The sequence below is a fragment of the Microcaecilia unicolor genome, chromosome 5 (genome assembly GCF_901765095.1).
Source record: "Microcaecilia unicolor chromosome 5, aMicUni1.1, whole genome shotgun sequence".
NCBI lineage: Eukaryota > Metazoa > Chordata > Amphibia > Gymnophiona > Siphonopidae > Microcaecilia > Microcaecilia unicolor.
The window spans coordinates 264,565,453-264,587,725 of record NC_044035.1 but is presented as its reverse complement, the minus strand read 5'-3'; the positions used below and the strand labels follow the sequence as shown (position 1 = coordinate 264,587,725).

Here is a 22,273-nt window from a genome sequence, read left to right as displayed (position 1 = left end):
GCTGCCACCTCCGTTGTTTGGAAAACAAAGGTAGACACGGGGAAGGGGGTTGAAGAAGGAAGGGGGGAGATGCCAGACCACGGCTGGGGGGAGGAACCATCTCAGCCCTTGCCTCAGACAACTGATTGCTTTGGGCCACCCAAGTCTATAGGAGGCAAAGCTTACTAATTTATACACCATCCCCTAGATTCTATATAGATCCCTAAAATTTAGGTGCCCAAATTTGGGTGCAGATCCCCGATCCGAACGCAAATTAATGAGTTAATCAGCCTTATCAATAATTGGTGTTAATTGGCATTCATTTGGGTTTACATCAGGAATGTAGCCAAACCTCAAAAGGAGGGGGGCCAGAGCCCAAGGTGGGGGGGGGGGTACATTTTGTCCTGCCTCCCTGCTGCCACCCTCCTGCCACCAACCCTGCCCCGCCACTTCTGCCTCCCCGCTGCCACTGTTTCTGCCTCCCCACTGTCACCACCCCTGCTCCCCCCTGCTGCTGCTAGAAGGTACTGACTCTGCCTCCCCACCGCCGCTGCTCCCCCCCCCCGCCACCACTGCTACTACTGCCCGTGGAAGGTACCTTGGCTGGTGGGGGTCCCTAACCCCCGCCAGCTAAAGTATTTGTCCCGCACTGGTCTTAAATTGCTGGCACCCTGTCCTGCTTTCAATGCAGTGCACGCTCATTTTAATGAAACCGAGCATGCATGAGCATGCTCAGTTTTATTAAAACGAGCGAGCACAGCACTGAAAAACAGGACAGGGCACCATCAATGTCAGACCAGCGCAGGACAAATGCTTTAGCTAGCTGGGGTTGGGGACCCCCACCAGCCAAACCGGGGGCCCAGGAGCCAGTTTGAGGGGGCCTAGGCCCCCTTGCCCCCCATAGCTACACCACTGGTTTACATGCAGATCTGTCCCATGCCCTATTTTAGAACATGTATACCTAAATTGTATAGCACACAATTCAAAGGGAGGCATGGTCATGGGAGGGGCATGGGTGGATCAAGAGATGTTCTTAGAAGTTAGGTGAAATGTTATAAAATAGGGTGATTTATATGCTCAACTAGATTTCAGCAGGCATACATTTGGCACTCAAAGTTAGGCTTGAGATCTGTGCTAACCAGTATTGTATAAAGGGCAGTCTGCGCAGAGCAACCTTTGCAGAACACTAGTTTAGGGGCCCTTTTACAAAGGCGCGGTAGGGTTACTGTGTGGGTAGCATGTGCCAAATCAGCCCTATCTCCGAGGTAGCGTGGAAGCCCAACGGTAGTTCTGAAGTTGGCGCAATGGTAGAAAATAATTTTCTATTTTCTACTATGGGAGGCGTTCCCAATGGTAATTGGCGCATGGCCACATTGCCACGCGCTGCCTGATTAGTGTGGGTTTAGTGTGTGAGCCCTTACCACCTACTAAATAGGTGGCTGTAAGGGCTCAGGCAGTAAAGAGCCACATGCTAATTTTAATATTAGCGCTTGGACATTTACTGCCCCATTTTTAAAAAAGGTCTTTTTCCCATCATGTTAAAAAGTGGCCCAGCATAGGACAATTTCACATGCCAAAACTATGCAGGCCACTTTTACTACAGTTTAATAAAAGGGCTCATAAGAACATAAGTGTTGCCATACTGGGTCAGACCGAAGGTCCTTCAAGCCCAGTATCCTGTTTCAACAGTGGCCAATCCAGGTCACAAGTGCAGATCCTCCCAGCGCCTAGCTTTGGATGCCATTTACAAAATCCCCCCCCCCCCCCCATCTCTCTATTGAACCAATTGTTTTAACTGTAATGATCATAACAAGTTAATATTTGAGAAATGCTGCTGCTCTCTCTTAATAGTTCCTCCTGAATCTGGCCCCTTCCTCCCAAGTCATTTTAATACTCTACTCTTATAAATAAGGAATCTTTGAAGGTTCTTATTTTCTTGCATAGCACCTTTTTTTCTCCTAACATGATTCTTAGTGTACTTTCATGCCTCATTATACCTCTAATGTCTGTATACAGTAGACAAAGCATTTTGGCAAAATGAATTGCAATGGAGTTTGTCTATTCCACCTGCAAAGCAAAATACATGCATAGCAAGAGGAATGCGTGAAATGCAGTTCATTTTTCCTGCATGGTTTTCAATATTTTATCTTGCCAAGGGCTGATTTTTAGAGCATGAGCAAAGTCTGCCTTCTCTGTATAAAGGAAGCATAACCAAAGCATAGCCAAGATCGTTGGTTTTCTTTTCTGGTTTTGTCCACTGCAGCATTTTCTAGCACTTTAATCATCTGAGTTCTGCTGTGCTACCAAGGAGGGAGGAGACAGCCCCATACATGGGTAAGAGCTCATTTGCATACCTTTCTGAATTGTTTACAATCACACTTTCAGAGCCTTTTCCCTTTGCAGAGACTGAAGTTGTGTTCATTCCCGCTGACTGCAGTAGTCACTGCTGTGCATGTAATGAAAGAAAGATTTGACAGTAGTCAGTGCTTGAAGTCTGGCTGTTTTTTTTTTTCACTCCTATCTTCCAGAATACTAATTCCTGCAGACCTCACAGCTTTTGAATATCTTTATTTCAAAGCCTGTTTTGGAATGGTGGCAAATAATTGAGTTTAGTCACTAAGGGGGTCTTTTACAAAGCATCGGTAAGCCCAACGCGGGCTTACCAAACGCCAAATTGGGACTACCACTGGCCCAATGCGGCTGCCAGTAGTGGTTCCATCCAAGGTGTATACCATTTCCAGGAGAAAAAAAAAACCCTGGAAATGGCTTGCGCGGCTGTAATCGTGCATCGCCGCATGCTGCCCGGTTACTGTTGGGTTACCGCAGGAGCCCTTTTTGTCACTTCAATGGGTGATGGTAAGTGTTCCCTGTTGCATGGTCATGTGGTAAGAGTTCTGTTACAGCATGGCCATGTTTGGGGGCTTTTTACTCACTGTGGTAAAAAGGGCCCTGGCGTGCGGGAAAAACAGCCCCTGCCGCTAGTGCAGGGCCCTTTTTCCTGCAGCTTGGTAAAAGGACCCCTGAGTGTGCCCAAAAGGAAAAACAATGTGGTTATCTTGGGCACCTGGAATTTTTTTTTCTGCATTTACTTCTATAGTCTAATTTGTGGTGGTTGTTATATTTGGGGGCAGTCACCAAAACAGAATATCTGGTTATATAAAGTCAGCAATAGCCAGTGTTTAAAAAAATAATCACTCACCTTAGCAGGTTAAATATTACCTCCGTTATGTTCAAGATCGCCTTGCGTATAACCTGAAAACTTGACCTATCTATAGTACCTGTACAGTTTGGGGGAGGGTGGCATTTAATAGCAATATTGGTAATCATTTTTGTTTGTTTAATGCAGGCTATTTCTGAATATTGTTGCTCTTATTTAACCTAAAACATGTAGTAGGTTAATAGATTATTAATCTGATATATTTCACAAGATATAGGGGCTTAGTCAGGATTTAATATGCAGAAATACATGTCTATATAGTTGCCCAAAGTATAGTGTTGCCAATTGACCCCAGATTTGCCCAACATGATTGATCCAGTCCTGGTTTTAACCTGTTGCATGCAGGGATTTGTAGCTCTTATTTCCAAACTGGATTCCACAAAAAAGAAAAAAAAAAGAACAAGTCCCTGCATGCAACGGGGTAAACCCAGGGCTGGATCAACTTTGTTGGGTGAATCTGGAGCCAGTTGGCAACCCTATTTATTTATTATATATAAGTCGCCTTTTCCATCACTGCTCCTGGTGACTATTAAAAATCATAAAATGTATGCATGCAAAAGTATGGCGGCCAAGTCTAGGATAAAAGGTTGCAGCCCCTATATTGGATGCAGCTGCAGCCATGGGCAGGATGGACCACCATGGATTGGGGAGAGCCCAAGGGCTGGGGGGGGGGGGTGTAGTTGCCAAACCCATCACTGGCAAATGACACTCTGCCCAGTCATTTGCGAAACACAGAAAACAGTGAAAATATCGTTGACATTTCCTCTGTTGTTGTAAATGACTGCCCATCCCTAATAAAAAATATTATTTTTTGGCATTTACAGTATTTCTATGCATCCCCAGCAAAACTGGCCTGGGAGAACATAAACTCACTAAGGGCCCTGTTTATTAAGGTGTGTTAGTATTTTTAGTGTGCCTACACTTAGCGCACACGCTAACCATGTAGGCGCCTATAGGGATATTGTAGGCACATACATGGTTAACGCGCGTACATGGTTAATGCGTGTTAAAAATGTTAACTCGTCTATACTACCGCTTATTAAACAGGGCCCTAAATTTCAAAATCTAAACAGGCTTAGGCTTGTATGTGAATTAGGGACCACCAGGACAGTGGACTAGATAGGAAAATGGCAAACTCTCTGCAGTATTCTACCAAGAAAGGTTTGCAAACATTGTGATGGGGCCATGACCACCTCTTTATTACATTTTAAAAATGCCTTTCCAAACAATGCTCAAGATGCTGTAAAGTAATAACTACAACTGAGTGAAAAAGAATATGATAAATGTTTATAAAACAAGAAAGTGTGTAGGAGTGGAGGAGTAGCCTATTGGTTAGTGCAGTAGACGTTGATCCTGGGGAAGTAGGTTCAATTCCCACTGCAGTTCCTTGTGACTTCAGACAAGTCACTTAACCCTCTATTGCCCCAGGTACAAATAAGTACCTGTATATACTATGTAAACTGCTTTGAATGTAGTTGTAAAAACCATAGAAAGGTGGTATATCAAGTTCCATTTTCTTTCCCTAGTTATTATGGGCTAATGTTAACAGGTGTTATTTTGCAATAACAACTCATATTCCACAAATATCTCATAGACGTTCACTGTGGATTACAATAAAGAAATTGGACAGTCAACCAAGAAGTATAGTAATAGTCAAAATATTAGAAATAGCCTATCCATTCAGTATACATTTCTGGAAAAGAAAGTTTTCAAGTCTCTTCTAAATCAAATATAATTTGAAATAGATTGAATGTTAGAAGGCAATTTCTTCTAATGCGCTGGTTGATAAGATAAAGAGTTTTTTTTTAAATCTTAACCCCTATGGGTCATGAAAATAGATGGATTGTGTACAGAATGAAAAATATTAAAATCTTGAATAGATCACCACATCATATATGTATAAGGAAGCCATACCAAATCTTAGAGTGTACAATAAAATGTAAACAATATCCAGGCTTCTACTGGAAGCTAGTGTAAGCAAATTAGGAAAGGTGTTATTCTTTCAACTCTGGGTAGGGATAAAATCAACTGTATAGAGGTATTCTGGATAGCTTGTAATTTTCTATTCAAAAATTTAGGGCAATCCAGAAAAATGATATTGCACAAGTTTAGTACTAAAGATTGTCAGCAACCTAAAACCTGACTCTTTAAAAATTTTCTGGATTTATCTTAATTTTCTCATCTGATGGAATGACTTTATACCAAGTTATTTATTTGTGGTTCTAAGGATAATGTTTGATCTATTAAAACACGTGGAGGGCCATTTTTGATGATGTCTAAATCTGGCTTTGGATGTTTTGCTGAAAACTTTCAAAAACAAAGTCGTGAAAATAACCATTTTTAAACCAGAAAAACATCTATCTTTTTTCTTTGAAAATGACTATTTCCTAGATATTGTTGTACTTAGTACATCCATCTTTTTGGGCCATTAAAAAAAACAAAAAAAAAAAAACCAAAACAAACCCAGTCCAAGTGAAAAATGCACAAAATCAAGCCATTTGAACATAGGAGGAAACAACTTTCTTAGTAGAATGGCCACAAAGGCATCCCAGCAGAGCAGTGGAGTACCCTTGGGACACTGCACTGAACTTCACATAAAAGGTCCTAGGTACACATCTTACCATTAGCCCTTTATATTGTATGGTGAGCCCTTCAAAACCCAAGAAAAACCTACTGAACTCAACTATATACCCCTACAATATCCTTTATGGCTGCAGGTGTCACCTATATGTAGGTACAGTAGGTTTTTTTTTTTTGGGGGGGGGGGGGGTTATTTGCAGGTGCTGACACTCTCCACTGCAAGTGTAATTGTTAGAGTGGATTATGAGCCTGTCCAGCTTATTTTCGAAAGAGAAGGCCGGCCATCTTCCGACACAAATCGAGAGATGGCCGGCCATCTCTCAAGGCCGGCGAAAAATGGCATAATCGAAAGCCAATTTTGGCCGGCCTCAACTGCAGTCCGTCGCGGAGCCAGCCAAACATTTCAAGGAGGCGTGTTGGAAGGGTAGCGAAGGCGGGACAGGGGCGTGCCGGGGCGTGCTTAGGAGATGGGTGCCTTAGGCCGATAATGGAAAAAAGAAGGGCGTCCCTGGCGAGAATTTGGTCCACTTTATTTGGTCCCTTTTTTTTCAGGTCCAAATCCCAAAAAAGTGCCCGAACTGACCAGATGACCACTGGAGGGAATCAGGGATGACCTCCCCTGACTCCCCCAGTGGTCACTAACCCCCTCCCACCCTCAAAAAAAACAACTTTAAAAACATTTTTTGCCAGCCTGAAATGTCATATTCAGGTCCATCGCAGCAGTATACAGGTCCCTGGAGCAGTTTTAGTGGGTGCAGTGGACTTCAGGCAGGCAGACCCAGGTCCATCCCCCCCCCTACCTGTTACACTTGTGGTGGAAAATGGGAGCCCTTAAAAACCCACCTGAAACCTGTTGGATTATTTGTAGTAAATAATTAGCAGATTTTATACACACAGCTTCAGCTTTAGAAATGTTAATTTCTTTCTTCATCTCTCTCATACACCCCTGAATAATTCACTGCTGAGTCACTTTAAAGTTGAAGTAACAAAACATCTGTTTACTCACAGTTTGTAGTTAGATTATAATCAGACAGGCTTATATATACATAATACTATACATTTGGATTATCAGCTCTTTCCATGTGCTTAGATGGCAATGGATGCTCACACCACCATAGATCCTCTCAGGTTAGGAGAGAACATGAGCTCCATGTGCTGTGCCTAACCCCCACAGGAAGTTGCATGGGTGTGACCTCTCTAAACAATTCACATCAGAGTTCACAGAGTAATCACAGAGAAAAGATTGCTGACAGGCAATGCATGTTAAAATACAATACATTATTCCAACAAACCCCTTCTCATGCATAACTGTCATGCAATTATTTATTCATACAAAGTCCAAGCTTTATTCGCAGATTCACAAAATGTTCTCTGGGTAACGGTTTGGTCATGATGTCAGCTGTCATCTCACTGGTGTGACAATAGTGTAGACTGATGACCCCTTCTTTCGCCAGCTCTCGCACGTTGTGGTATTTCGTTGCGATGTGCTTGGTGCGTGACTGAACCTTGTCATTCTGTGACAGTCTGATGCAGCTTTGATTATCTTCCATTATCTGGATTGGTCTCTGTTCAGCTATTCCAAACTCCAGCAAAAGTTTTTCAATCCACATCAGTTCTCTGCACGCTTCTGATACGGCCACATATTCAGCTTCTGTAGAAGACAGACTCACAATACTTTGTTTATGACTGGCCCAAGAAATTTGTACATTTCCATACATAAACACATATCCACTTGTGGATTTATAATCAGAATGATCCCCTGCCCAATCTGAATCACAGTAACATATTAGTTTTGGATTACTATTGGCTGAAATCTTTAATTTACAATCAATGGTACCTTTTAAATACCTTACCATCCTTTTAACTGCAGTCCAATCTGATTTGGTAGGTGAGCTGACCCTTCTGCTCAAAATTCCTACTGCATTTGCTATATCAGCCCTGTATGTGGTAGTTAGATATAAAAGCTTACCTATGGCTGATCTATATTGGATGTTATCTGGTAAAGGTTCTCTTACTGTTTCATCCTTCAGAAAATCAGTGATCATGGGAGTGCTTACAACTTGGGCATCTTGCATACCTAAACTTTCAATAAGCTCATTTATTTTCTGCTTCTGGCTTAGAAGATAAGAACCATCATTTTGTTTCTCAATTTCTATACCAAGATAGTATGACACATTACCAAGTTCTTTTATCTCAACATTCAGGTTTAAATATTTTACAATGTCCTTGTACTCTTGCTCACTTTCGCTTGCAATGAGCAGATCATCAACAAAAGCTAAAATGTATGCATATTGTCCATTTGTGCACCTAGTGTACAAGCATTTATCTGCTTCACCTTGCTTAAATCCTAAATTTGTCAATATTTCATGCAATTTGTCATTCCAACATTTTGCACTTTGCTTTAATCCATAAAGACCTTTGTTTAATTTACACACTAGCTGTCTTTGTTTTGTATTTATGAAACCTGTTGGCTGTTCCATGTACAAGTCTTCAGTTATATCTCCATGAAGAAATGCTGTTTTCACATCAATGTGGTTGACTTGCATGCCTTTTGAGACTGCAATGCTCAGAAGTGTTCTAATTGTCGTGTGTTTCACTACAGGTGCAAACACTTCATCAAAATCTTCTCCATATTTTTGAAGATATCCCTTTGCGACTAATCTGGCTTTATACCTTTCCACTTTTCCTTGTGCATTCCTTTTTAACTTGAATACCCATTTGCATCCTATAGCTTTCTTGCCAGGAGGTAATTTTGTAAGAATCCAAGTATTATTTTTATCCAATGCATCAATTTCTTCTTGTGCAGCTTTATGCCATTCAGCAGCTTCTTCTGCTGGCATTTTCTCAATCTCATCCCATGTTAAGGGCTCTTGAGCTTCTGCTGACTTTGTTAGGTAAGACAGTCTTGGGGGTGGAACACCTTTGTTTTCCCTGGATGAGCGTCTGACAACAGGTTGGTCTGACCTTTCCGCATCCTCTAAATCTGAGAGTCCTTCTCCAATTGATTCCCCTTCTCCAACTGTACTGTCTTCTTCAATGATCCTTTCTGTGTCTGCTTCCTCTGCCTGTTCCTCGTTAGATACAGGTGAGTTGCTTTCAGACATCTGCCTTGGTATGGCATTTATATGCACTGGCATGTCTATTATGGTTCTAGTTTCATATTCTGGATGATAAGGCTCATCTGGGATAATCCAGCCTTTATCAACCCTTTTGTTTTCATCAAAATATGTAACATGTCTTATGCCAACAATGCCAGTTTTCAGATTCAAAATTCTATATCCTTTGTGTCCTGGAGCATAGCCAACTAAAATGCCCCTTTCTGTTGTGGAATCCAGCTTATGCCTTCTTTGCTTTGGTACATGAGCATATGCTGTACTTCCAAATGTTCTTATGTGTGACAGGTTTGGCTTCCTACCATGCCATGTCTCATGTGGTGTGCGCTCAGCGCCTTTAGTTGGCATTCTGTTTTGTAGGTACACTGCTGTGAGAATGGCTTCCCCCCATAGTCTTTTAGGGAGATTGCTATCTGACAGCATACATCTGGTCATTTCCACAAGTGACCTAAATTTTCTCTCTGCAACAGAATTTTGCTCTGGTGTATAAGCTACTGTTGTGATATGCTGAATGCCTTCTTGTTCTAGAAATGTGCGCATGCTTTGTGAAGTGAACTCACCACCATTGTTGGTCTGAAGAACCTTTGGTTTTCTTTCAAATTTATTGCTCACCATGGCTACGTATTTCTTCAGCATGTCTGTGACTTGACTTTTTTCTTTCAGCAAATAGGCCACACAATATCTAGAGAAATCATCCAAGAATATTAGCACAAATCTGTTATTTCCCAATGATGGGATATTAAACGGTCCACATAAGTCACTGTGTATTAAGTCCAGTACTTTATTACTCCTATTTCCTGTGTATGCAGGAAATGAGGGTCTCACACCTTTTTGAGTAACACAGTCTATGCATTTCTCCATTTTACCAGCATCTGCACTTATCTGAATGCCAGTGGCTAGTTGCCCACTGCGAAGATCCTGGATCACCTTAGAATCACGATGTCCCAGGCGGCGGTGCCAGATTTCCAGACTACATTTACCATCATTCTTCCTTACTTGCGCCAGATGTGAGGCTTCACCTGAAATGCTCAGTTTATAAACATCATTATGCATAAAAGCTTCAGCATACACTTCATCATTTTTAGAGATTGTGCACTTACTGTTTTCAAAATGAATCGCAAATCCCTTCTTATCTAATGTAGATACACTAAGCATATTGCAAACTGCTTGGGGAATATACAAGACATCACTTACAGGAATTTCTTTAACTTCATTAGACACTTTGCATTTTAAGAATCCAATACCTTTTGCTTGGATCTTAGCAGTCCCTGCGTTTGCAGTATTAAGAATACCTTCTTCTGGACACATTTCCTGAAAGAAATCCTTACAATTGGTTAAATGGCATGTGCTCCCCGAATCCAAAATCCAAGTACTTTCATTTGAATTATTATTTACCATAGTCAAAGATTTTTCTGCCATTAGAAAGCCCTTATGTTTATCATTGTCCTTCATACATTTCCTGGTTTGAAAATTCTTTAGTTCCATTGGCTTAGGTGAGCTAGAGGGAGTGTTTTGTGTTTCCTTACACCATTTAGATACATGTCCCTCCTTTCCACATGAATAGCAAATCAGCTTGCCCTTGGGTGGAGTTTTCCCATAGCTCCGCCTTCCTCTGTTCTTTGCCAAGAAATTTGTTTCATTTCTCTCTGACTTGCTTTGAGAACACATCTCCTCAGAATCATTTATTATGCATTCCTGCCTTAGTTTTGATGCTGCCTGTTCAAAAGATTGCCCTTCAATGGCTTCATTTACAGACCTAAAAACATCAAACTTCTTTGATAGTGAGGTAAAAAGAAATGCTCTTTTCAATGCATCACACATGGGAATTCCAGAAAGTTCTAGCTTTTGAAATGAAGACATAAGATGCATAATGTGATCATTACATTTACTTTTATCCCTTAATTTGGTTTCATTCAACTCTGCCAACCAAATTGGTTGCTGTTTTGCATATGTAGTTGCATACATAGTTCTCAGTTTATATAAAATGTCCTTTGGTGTATCTTTTCCCTCCACTAATATGGCTTGTTTCTCTGAGAGAGCTTCCAAAAACATGCACTTCACATAATAGTTTGCATTGTCCCATTCAGCCATATTTTCAGCTGTTCTGTTTTGGTCTAAGCATATATTTAGTTTCTTTGCTTGAAGGAGACATATGAATCTTAGTTCCCACTGCTGATAATTAAATTCAGTTAATTTAGGCACCTTGAGAGAGTAGAAAAATGGTGAATTTCCTCCCTCAGCCATTTTCTTAGCCTTGCCTGCTGTTTGGTGTGTGGGGGGAGAGAGAGAGACAGACTGAATCTTTCTTTTAAAACTTAAGAGAAAAATGTGGCTTTTTTACTGCCTGGTAATATTTCTCTTCTTTTTCAATTTCTGGCCCTGGGCCCATAACCCTTTTGTTGGATTATTTGTAGTAAATAATTAGCAGATTTTATACACACAGCTTCAGCTTTAGAAATGTTAATTTCTTTCTTCATCTCTCTCATACACCCCTGAATAATTCACTGCTGAGTCACTTTAAAGTTGAAGTAACAAAACATCTGTTTACTCACAGTTTGTAGTTAGATTATAATCAGACAGGCTTATATATACATAATACTATACATTTGGATTATCAGCTCTTTCCATGTGCTTAGATGGTAATGGATGCTCACACCACCATAGATCCTCTCAGGTTAGGAGAGAACATGAGCTCCATGTGCTGTGCCTAACCCCCACAGGAAGTTGCATGGGTGTGACCTCTCTAAACAATTCACATCAGAGGTCACAGAGTAATCACAGAGAAAAGATTGCTGACAGGCAATGCATGTTAAAATACAATACATTATTCCAACAAAACCCACTGTACCCACATGTAGGTGCCCCCTTTCACCCATAAGGGCTATGGTAATGGTATAGAGTTGTGGGGAGTGGGTTTTGGGGGGATTCGGGGGGCTCAGCATCCAAGGTAAGGGAGCTATGCACCTGGGAGCTATTTTTATTATTTTTTTTTAATTTATAGAAGTGCCCCCTAGGGTGCCCGGTTGGTGTCCTGGCATGTCAGGGGAACCAGTGCACTACAAATGCTAGCCCCTCCCACGACCAAATGCCTTGGATTTGGCTGGGTTTGAGATGGCCGGCCTCGGTTTCCATTATCAGCGAAAACCGATGCCAGCCATCTCTGACATTTGGCCGGCCCGAACTGTATTATCGAAACGAAAGATGGACGCCCATCTCGTTCGATAATATGGTTGGCCCCGCCCTTTCGTGGTGCCATCCTCGGAGATGGGCGCCCTTAGAGATGGGCATTCCCGGTCGAAAATGCCCCTCCATGTCATATACAGTGCACTACTCCGACCACTTGGCTATTCCAGGAACCTGCTTGCTGCTCTAATAGGACTGGCCATAACATCTGAAGCTGTTATAGAGGCTCATATGTAATGTTTCATTTACATCTTTGCTGGGTAGGAGGGGGTCAGTGACTACTGAAGGAGTAAGGGGGCATTCCTTTATTACTGCAGTGGTCATCTGGTCATTCTGAGCACTTTTTTGTGGCTTATTCATTATAAAACAAATATAGACCAAAATGTCCCAGTCAGAGCCCTGGACATTTTTGTTTTTTTCCATATGGCAGAAAACGTCTGAGTATTGGGACATGCCCCTGACACATCCACTTGTGATTTGAACACACTTCTGATGACTTCATAGAATAACGTCTAAAAACTGGTTTCAAAAATACTTATCAATAAATCACTTCTGTTGTCTCAGTCTTGAAGGCCCAGTGTTGCTTTTTTTGTCTGTATACTTTCTATGTATGCTGTTTACCCTCTCTGTTCATTCTGATGAAACAGATGATGAAACTCACACACACAGACACAAGAGTGAACAGAGGACTATGATTGATTACTTCAAGTAAGCCTAACATCAGTTAACAGAGACTGTATAACGTCAGTTAACGGAGACTGTATACTGTATGTATAATAAACAGTACTGTACATATGTTTATCAGCTGTCAAGCTTCTTTGGGTCACAACGGTTAAGTGCACGCTCCGGTTAACTGCATGTATATCTTTGGTCCTAGACCCTTGCACTTAAGCGGATTGCACTGTACATCCAAATTTTCATAAGTAATTGTAAATTGAGCTCTGATGACACAGACTTTCTTACGGAAGTAATCTGCTAATTACTTAGCATTAGGGAAAGCATCAGTTGTATTCAGGTGATTATCTTGGGTGATAGAGAGGAGAAATTTTTAAATAGCTTTCTAGTGTCTATAACTTCTTCGCTTATCCTCTTCGAATAAAATTCTTTTCTAGTCTCTTTCAATTTCTGTTTATAAACTAATATGGCCTGTCTTCAAAGTAATTTATTCTGGCTACTACAGTCTTTTTTCCATTTTCTTTACAAACTACAAGCTTTTAGTTTTAAAGCTAGAAGATCCAAATTGAACCATTTATTACTAGCTCTAACCTGTTGTGTTTTCATATATAATGGTGCCAAGTTGTCCAAAACCTTTTCCCTGCTCAATTCCAGTTATTAATAAAAGATACTGTATCAGAAGTCTTTTTAAAATTAATTGCATTCCAGAAAAGTGAGCTATCAATTTTCTTTCTAGTGGGATAGTGTACTTTTTTCTAATCTTAATTTTCTTTACTTTCAACCAATTTAAATTAAATTGTAACATAGTGATCAGACCAAAGAGATTTGGACCAAATAGAATCTGAGACATTAATGAAGGTACTAGACTTAGTTGAAAAAGAAAATAAATCAAATTGATGTTCACTAACTTGTGCTATTTTAGCACAGGTCCCATTTCATGCAGTAAGACTCAGAGGTCCTTTAACAAAGCGGTGGTAGAGCTACCTCTGCTTTGCACGCCAAATCAGGACTACCACCAGGCTACCACAGCCTGGCAGTAGTTCCCACTCCCAGCATGTGCCATTTCTGGTGCTACAAAAATATTTTGTATTTTTGTAACGATGGGGCTTACACAGCGCCATGCACTGCCTGGTTGCACAGGAGCCCTTACTGTTAAATTAGTGGTGGTAAGAGCTTCCTCTAGAAATGGCCATGAGCTAATCCCTGTGATTAGCACATGGCCATTTTCTTTTGTTTTTAAACAGCCTTTTCCCAGCTGTGGTAAAAGGGATCCTCAGTGCGTGTGAAAAACAAGCTCCAATGCCACCGCAGGGTTCCTTTTTCTGCAGCTTGGTATAAGGGGCCTCTAGTTACTAATAACTGGGATTAACAGTAGAATAATGTGTTTTATGGTAACCCACATTGATAACTCCTCCCCTGAGTCAGGTACAGCATGTTAAAAGTGAAAAGTTATTTACTCCTTTGAATGTTACTAGGATTAGGGGAAAACTGGGGAAACTAAAAGGTTGCAGATTTAAAATAAATTGGAAAACATAATTTTTCAGTCATAAACAAACTGTGAAATTTGATGCCAGAGGATCTGGTTAATGGATTGGACAGGTTCCTAGTGCTAATAATTATTTGAAGAATTTTCCAAGAACACCTCTTATCTCTGGTAATGAGCAGCAAAGAATGAATCAACTGTTTAAGATCTCCTGGGTACTTCTAGGTAGTCTAATGTCGGAGACAGGATCTTGGACTGGATAGACCTTTGGTCTGACTCAGAATGGTATGCCTCATATTCTTAATACAATAGCAAAGTCATATTAGAGGTAACTTTCTAAACCTTCTCCATGTGAAAAGCATGTTTTACCAGCAGCAAATGGCTCTTACAAAATTGTGCTGATATATAGACATACAGATAAGACTAAAATCTTTTGGTTGAGTTCTGATTTAAATAAAGTTCCAAATACTACTTCATTAGGTAATGATTCCTACCTTTCGGTTGAGAAAACTTCTAGAGTTCTAGAAGTCATCAGATTCTGCCATGTCTTTGGAGCCTCAGGTTAATAACCTTGCAAAGGAAATGTTTTAAAACTTAGACAACTAAGGGGCCCTTTTACAAAGGTGTGGTAGAACTAGCATGTGGGTAGCGTGCACCAAATTGGCCCTACCATGGGGTAGTGCAGAAGCCCAGCAGTAATTCCAAAATTGTCATGCAGGTTTCCATGGCAGAAAGTAATTTTCTATTTTCTACCATGGGGGGCATTCCTGACGAAAATAGGCAGGGCAGCCTCATTGCCACACTTTGCCTGATTACTGCGGGGTTAGCACATGAGCCCTTACTGCCAAGTAAATAGGAGGCAGTAAGGACTCACAAGGTAAATGGCCAGGTGATAATTTGGAACTTAGCACCTGGCTATTAACGCCGTTAGATGTGACAGCCCTTTATATATTGATCCCGCAATCAGGGTCTTTGAAAGTTATCCAGGCAACTCTTGAGAATCAATCACAGCCAGCACACATATCTACAACTTTTTGATGTCCTTAGTAACATTGGTAATTACAGAAAATTACTTTTGGTAGGAGCATATTACTAACAGACAAGAGGTGTGGCAATGGGAGCCACATTGGCCCCATGTGTAGCAGCAGCTCTCTATATATGGCTAGATCTGAGTAGTTAAGTTTATATCCATCATCTCAATTTCAGTCAGTGTTGATTTGGAAATGATTTCTCTCTCTGAAGTATCTAGCACACTGGCAGCAGATACCTATGGCTGACTGTGTGCTGGGGTTTGTCTGAAGTCAGGCACGGAGTGTGGTTGGTCAGGTGACTCTTGCTTAATCACAGTGTGTTTTGCTGGGTGGGAGCACTTACCACTACCCACTGAGGTGGCGATAAAGGTTCCTGCTCTTCGTGTGGCACTGCCCAATTACCGCTGGGTAACCCGTACTTCAGGTTCCATTATGCAAGAAAATTGAGTTGTCAGAAACCCAGGACTAGCCTAAAATTTCATGGGAACTGGGTAAATTGCCAGCTCTCCAGCTTTAACCATTAAGTCACTCCATTTGAAGTATGTTCTTGCCTAGTCCCCATGTTCACTCACAAACTATTAAAGCTTCCTCCCTCAGCTAGGCTCTGCGCTTTTCCTGCTACTTCTGGAGACTTGAAATGTGGGTGTAGGGGTGTGAATGGGGAGACCATGAATAAAAAAATCTTGTGGAGACTATAGGAGGGAGGCCTACAAGGATGTGTCTGCCAGTGGCATAGCAGGAATTGAATGGGCCCTGGGCAGAAAATTAAGATTGGCCCCTATAACATTATCTTTTCCAAAACAGCAGGAACTGGGGGAGGGGGGAACCTTTAGAGCTTCAGTAACCAAACTCTGCAAGACCTCCATTCCAGACCTATATTAAAAACCTGCATCATAACCAGCATTAATGTTCAGGACTCAAATAACAACAACTCTACCTTTAAAAGGTAGCACACTGGAATACCAATATACTTCTTGCTGCAAAAACAGAACAAGTCAGACTGCTAAAAAATCTTTATACAGAAACTGATAGAATACCTCAATTCTATCATTCCTACAGAATACAGACAGAACCTCAAATACAGAATAAGCAACCGCAAACTAGAAATATGAGCTCCAAGAATTCTGAAAGCAAAGTTTCAAGTTTCATCTTTATTTGATATTCTGCCATATGACATAGCCTTCATAGTGGTTCACAATGTATAGTACATAAAAGCAATCAAAGAAGGGAAAATTTGTATGTGAGAAAAAGTGAAAATGTTATCATGGTTACATATTTTAGATTCCAGTTACTTTATTCTATTTATGTTGTCTGGGCTTTGCATTTTACTAAACTGCTTTGTCCCAGCCTCTCCTTTCAACTTTTTCTTGTTGTCCTCATTTGATTTCTTTACCAACTGCCCTTTTTTTTCCCATCCCCTACGTTAGCTAAAAGCCCTAGTGTCACAAAATGCCTAGCCATCTGCCTGAGGTTACCCTATGGCCACTTAGAGGGTCTATCCCCAGCACAGCTAAGGTCCGCCTGCACCTGCTGCTTGTGCTCTACACTAGCACCCTCCTCCCACCGACTGGGTCACAACTGCCTCTAGGCAAGTCTCCCGCTCTCCAATTATCTCCAGTGATTTCTAAGTTACTGGAGCCATGGTCCCAGTGCTCCCCCTGTTCCCAGAAAGCACTCAAAGACCCAACACACAAACCACCAGGATTCTTTAACAGTCCAGAAAGGCAGAACGAACAAACAAATGTATTTATTCTCAGAACATGGAGCAGTGGACAAAAATGTGCAATTGGCAAACAATAACAGGTAACTGAAATATGAATCAATTATAACACTAACTAAACATTTGCATACTGGCTAAACAGTATCTGGGAAGATCAGAGCATATAATTAACCAAGCCTCAGTAAGGAGATCTGTCTCTCTTTGCTCCTGGCTAAGACTGAAGGCAAAATCAGTACACTCTAAAGGAAATGAGCTCCTGGGCCAATCAGAGCCCAGTCAACAAGATTTGAAAGTATACTGCTGCTTGCTTCTTGCTTATGTTAAAGAAAAAGAATATTCAGTTCCTTATAACAGCTTTACAGCAAAGAAACACCACCTGTTGGCCAAATAGGAGAAATACACTTCAGGACATAATTAAAATAGGAAAATATCTAATACATTTTACAGGCTTAAAACACACTGGGTCCCTTTTACTAAGGTGTGCTAACAAATTGCCTGTGGTAGTATAGATGTGTGTTTTGGGCATGCGCAAAATCATTTTTCAGTGCAACTGTAAAAAATGCCTTTTTAAAATTTTTGCTGAAAAATGGAAAATTGCCGCATGTCCATTTTGGGTCTGAGACCTTACCGCCAGCCATTGACCTAGTGATAAAGTCTCACGTGGTAACCCGGTGGTAATGATCTATGTGCATAAAATGCTGATTACTACCTGTGCACCAAAAAATAATGGACACACGTCAAAAATGAAATTACCGCACGGGCCACAGGGTAGCCAGGTGGTAATTCAAAATTGACACGTGTTGAGCGCACATAGGTGCCTACGCAGTTTAGTAAAAGGGACCCACAGTTTCTTCACACCTAGCATCAGCCATTTTTCCCAGCCCTAATATGTGCCCCCTTTTACTACCCCACCATCTGCCAGCCTCATTCTTTTTCTACAATCTTCAGCATTATGTTAGCTCCCAGACCCCTTCTCACATTAACAGCCCCTGTGTTAGTTTCTTTCTCACATTAACAGCCCCCATGTCAACCCAAATCCCTAGTTTTAGACCTAGGGCAACAATTTACGGACCCTTGGCATAGAGGGTAACAATCTTGCAACTTTCCTTCCCCCACTGTTCCAGCATCTCTCCCTCTCTTTCCTACTGCACTAGTCCCCCCCAGTCTAAAATCCCTAATTCCCTCTCATGGTCCAGCATCTCTCCTTTCCTCCCTTCTGCCATGGGATCATCACCTATCCCTCTCTCTTCCCTCCCTTTCATTCCCTCCCTTCCCTTTGCCCCTAGGTTCAGCATGTCTCCCTTCCCTCTCCCTTTCCTCACAGTTTGTCATCTCTATATCAACTTCCCTCTCCTCCCCTCTGCCTGTAATTGGGCATCTCTTCCTTTTCTCAGCTCCCTTCCCCCCATGTCTACTATCACTTTTGTCTTTATACTAAAGGTCCCCTACAACAACAGGATTTCACTACTGCTACCTGCAAGTTGCCCCAGAACCTTTCATTTAATATGTCCCGTCCACACAGAAACAGGAAGTTGCATCAGAGGGTGTGGAACACATCAGAGAGACGACTCAAGGGCAGGCCACAGGTAGCAGTGGTAAATCGCTGCCACTCCAGTGACCTCTAGCTATAAAATAAGTTTGAAGGTAAGATGAGGGGGGGGGGGGATTGAGAGATGATACAAAACTATTCAAGGTTGTTAAAACACGTGCAGACTGTGAAATATTTCAGGAAGACCTTAGGAAATTGGAAGAATGGGAGGGGCATAATTGAACGGGGCGCCCAAGTTTTCCTAGGGCCGTCCTCGCAGGACATCCCTGCGAAGGGACGGGGAAACCCATATTATCGAAACAAGATGGGCATCCATGTTTCGTTTCGATAATACGGTCGGGGATGCCCAAATCTCCACATTTAGGTCATCCTTAGAGATGGCCGTCCCCGATTTTCAGCGATAATGGAAACCGAGGACGCCCATCTCAGAAACGACCAAATCCAAGCCATTTGGTCATGGGAGGAGCTAGCATTCGTAGTGCACTGGTCCCCCTCATATGCCAAGACACCAACCAGGCACCTTAGGGGGCATTGAAGTGGACTTCACAAATTGCTCCCAGGTGCATAGCTCCCTTACCTTGGGTGCTGAGTCCCCCAAAAACCCACTCCCCACAACAGTACACCACTACCATAGCCCTAAGGGGTGAAGGGGGACACCTACATGCGGGTACAGTGGGTTTATGGTGGGTTTTGAAGGGCTCACATTTACCACAACAAGTGTAACAGGTAGGGGGGGCATGGGTCCACATTCCTGAAGTGTACTGCACCCACTAAAACTGTTCCAGGGACTTGCATACTGTTGTTATAGAGCTGGGTATAACATTTGAAGCTGGCACAGAGGCTGGCAAAAAAAGTTTAAGTGGGAGGGGGTTGGTGACCACTGGGGGAGTAAGGGGAGGTCATCCCTGGTTCCCTCAAGTGGTCATCTGTTCATTTAGGGCACCTTTTTGAGGCTTGGTCGCAAGAAAAAATGGACCAAGTAAAGTCGGCCTAGTGCTCATCAGGGACACCCTTCTTTTTCCATTATCGTCCGAGGATGCCTGTGTGTTAGGCATGCCCCAGTCCCGCCTTTGCTACGCTGCCGACACACCCCCATGAACTTTGGTCGTCCCCGTGATGGAAATCAGTTGAGGGCGCCCAAAATTGGCTTTTGATTATGCCAATTTGTGCTCTCCTGAGAGAAGGCGCCCATCTCCCGATTTGTGTCGGAAGATGGGCACCCCTCTCTTTCGAATATAAGCCTGTGGGTATCCAAATGGCACATGAAATTTAATGTGGACAAATGCACGGTGATGCACATTGGAAAGAAGAATCTGAATCACAGTTGGGGGTCAACGCTCAAGAAAAAGATCTGGGTGTTGGAACAAACATTCATTCTGTTACATTGGTACAATAAAAATTATCACAACCTACCAAAAACGAGTTTTTCCAAGATTAATACAGCCATCAGAAACCTGGCAGTCTAATAACACACAACAAAATCCAGAAATGTGAGAAAATGAAACAGGAGAGAAAAATGAAAGCCTTTTGTGGAAAGTGAGAGAAAAAGCAAGAGAGTGTGTGTGTATTGCATAACATGGTTCAGAAGATGATACAAATGAATTGAATTCAATCATCTTCAAACCCCCACATTTCAGCAAGCATTGTCTTCTGGTGACTTGGGGGAAAGCAGCCTAAACCGATGTGCTTAAGAAGCAGGGGATTCCTTCCAGATCCAAAGAATATAAACAAATACAACAAAACATTGGATCAGCATCAGAGAAATAAAAACTCACTAAATCTGAACTTCCAGTAATGCCATTACCCTTAAGGAACCAGTCCAATTTATTTTTTTTTTTATGTTAGTGAAATAGAACTTTTTCTTGGCAGCATATTCTGTACTTTAAGGTTCTTTCTGCACAAAATCCATTTTCTTTGAATAACCTCATCCATATATAATTTTTTTATTTTTATTATTTTTTTTGCTTGTCAGCTGTCTCCTGTTCTTTTTGGTACCATGAGTCATCATTCATAACTAGGTAGAAACTTCCACCTAATCTGTTTCCTCTCTTCTTCCCCTTCTAGCCCATCCTTAGAGTGACTGTTCTCTGAAGGGTATAGGTTGAACCTCAAGTCATTCAGTTGGTATTGATGATGTATGATCATCCACAGTCCTGACCAACAAAAGAGCAGAACCAGGTCGCAGAATCAGTCTCAGGTGTCTCAATTAGTAACGCATAGTACTGCCATTGAGTCATCAGGTTGAGCCCTTCCCTTTTTTGTCTTTCCTCTATTTATATTCTGTACTACTTTAATAGACGAGCTGATGGATGTGACATGGCCACCTGTCAGGACAAAGTCCTAACAAGACTTGAATCAATGCCCTGATATTTGAAATACTCTTTTATCTACCAGATAGTGCTGAATGTGTTTCAGCTAGCTCATCTCTCTCTCTCTCTCTCTCTCTCTCTCTGTTTCTGTTTCTGTAATTATGTTCTGTCTTGTTCCCCAATTGGTCCTAGGTGTCTGTCAATGCCTTATCTTGTGTCCTGCTCCCAGACTGGTCCAGCAAAATCAATTTTGCAAACTCACTAGACTCTTCAAAGACTCCCCTCTCCTGTCCCTCAGATTCCTGGAGACCCCCAAGGATCCCAACATGTAAGTTTTCCTCTACTCTTTTTTTCTTCTTTTAGTTATCTCTCACTTATTGTTCAGGTTTCCTTTACTATTTTCTCTTATGTGCTCTTTTTAAAATAGTTCCAGTCACTTAGCTGCTCTCTTTGTTTTCTCTCTCTGGCTCTCTTGAACGGTGGGCGCCTTTTCTTTCAGGTGATGATCTCCAGCATCAACTTTCTTCCAGTCTTTCCCTAGTAACATGTTCTCACCAATACAGCTCCTTCCCAACTGCCAGCCTGAGCTGTTTGTCACTCTCCTGAGAGTTCCATCAGCATGCGGAACACTCAGCGCATGCACATAGACTGCTTAGTTTCACTGCACTGCTGCTCACTGTCTCTACACCAGATCTAGAAGGAGCCAGGTAATCTTTTCAAATTTAACCCATAGGGTTACAGATGTCCTCCTCCGGTGGCCTGAACCTCTCATATGCTTGCAGTCAGCGGCACTTTCCATGTGTTGCTGCCATGTCCTCCAGTGCATTCTAAGCTTTCACACGTGCATGAAAACTGAGTGTGCACGGGGGAGGGGGGCACTGCAGTGGCGGCCCATGGAAAGTGCTGCTGACTGTGAACCAGGGGCGTAGCCAGACACCCAACTTTGAGTGGGCCTGGACCCAACATGGGTGGGCAGAAGAACCCCTCCCTGTCCCACAGGTGATTTGGTCTCTCCTTGTCTCACCTGCATGCCATCTGCTATATACAAGGTATGCAGCAGGGACATTTGTTGGGAGTTTTCAGCTGGTGGGGCTTGGGAATCCCTGCCAGCCACACCATAGGTGTGCTGCTACTGGGTGGGCCTCAGCCCAAAGTGGGTGGGCCTGGGCCCACTGCTGTGAACATAGAGTAGTTTATGGCCGCCAGAAGAGGAACTCTTCAGCTGGCAGGGCTTGGGGATCTCTGCCAGCCATATTAATGGTGCCAAAAATTTGAGAGGCCTGAGTCCCCCATCCCCCGTCTCCCTCCCCATGGCTACACCTCAGGTACAGGCACAGAAATAAAACAGGCTGCACTTCACTTTTTCTTTTTGTTCAAGTTTAACATGTTATTTGTTCCTCTGATTACCTGCTCTCTATTCTGGATTGGGCCTTG

The 22,273-nt window shown here is 42.2% G+C and overlaps 1 long non-coding RNA gene across 1 annotated transcript; it reads right to left on the bottom strand.

Moving 5' to 3' along the window:
• Window positions 1-1,143: 1,143 nt before the first annotated feature.
• Window positions 1,144-21,980, bottom strand: LOC115470898. Its single transcript, XR_003942257.1, has 3 exons — window positions 21,864-21,980; window positions 8,009-8,017; window positions 1,144-1,153 (listed from the first exon to the last, which is right to left on the bottom strand). It is a non-coding gene; the product is annotated as an uncharacterized LOC115470898 (long non-coding RNA).
• Window positions 21,981-22,273: the final 293 nt, after the last annotated feature.